We start from the raw sequence: 765 nt of genomic DNA on the forward strand, positions 1-765 counted from the left end.
ATTAAAAAGTAAAAATGATAAATGAAATACTTTTAAAAAATGAGAGGAGCTGAGGAGGTGGAGACACAAGGAACCCTAGAACTTGGTAGACAGAGTCTAACCAAATTGTCAGGTTTAGGTTCATTGAGAGAAACCTGTGTCTGTTGCGGGTTCTCCTCAAGGCAGCTGTGAAGACCCTAACCTGCATCGGGACCCTTGCTGATTGGGAGGGGCAAGAGGCGTGGGGTCCCAACACACAGACCCCAGGAGTCGGGTAGAAGCAAGCACTAGGGGAGGTGCTGCAGGCTCGTTTAATGCAGGAGGGGGCAGGCCTTATATTTCCCTTTTCTCTGCCCCCAAGTCCGTTTAGTCAGCGTATCACTTTCTGATTGGTCAGCACCATGCAGTCTGTAAGCAGTCACTGGGCTCAGGAGCAGGGTAAGGAGGCATGGGCTCCTTTTGGTGGGCTATTTGTGGACCAAGAAATGAAGTGAATTCTCACTGAATCCCAGGGCTCTTGGTCCATGCTATCTTTGGAGGCCTCCTGCTACATTTCCTCTATGCAGCTCCGCCTCAGGATGACCCCAGGATCAAGGACTGTGCCTGTCTTAAGTTGTCCTATTCGGGCATGAACCTTACCCATCATTGGAGTGTGGGCATACATGTCCATGTCCTGGCTTAGGTTGATTCAGCCCAACAAGAGCTTAGGCGTCTTTGACTAACAGGCCTCCAAGGGGTAACATCCCAGGGGATCGGTTGAGGTGGGGAATTATCTGTAGGAGGCCT

Source organism: Nannospalax galili, unplaced genomic scaffold, assembly GCF_000622305.1.
Source record: "Nannospalax galili isolate Female #2095 unplaced genomic scaffold, S.galili_v1.0 scaffold593, whole genome shotgun sequence".
Lineage (NCBI taxonomy): Eukaryota > Metazoa > Chordata > Mammalia > Rodentia > Spalacidae > Nannospalax > Nannospalax galili.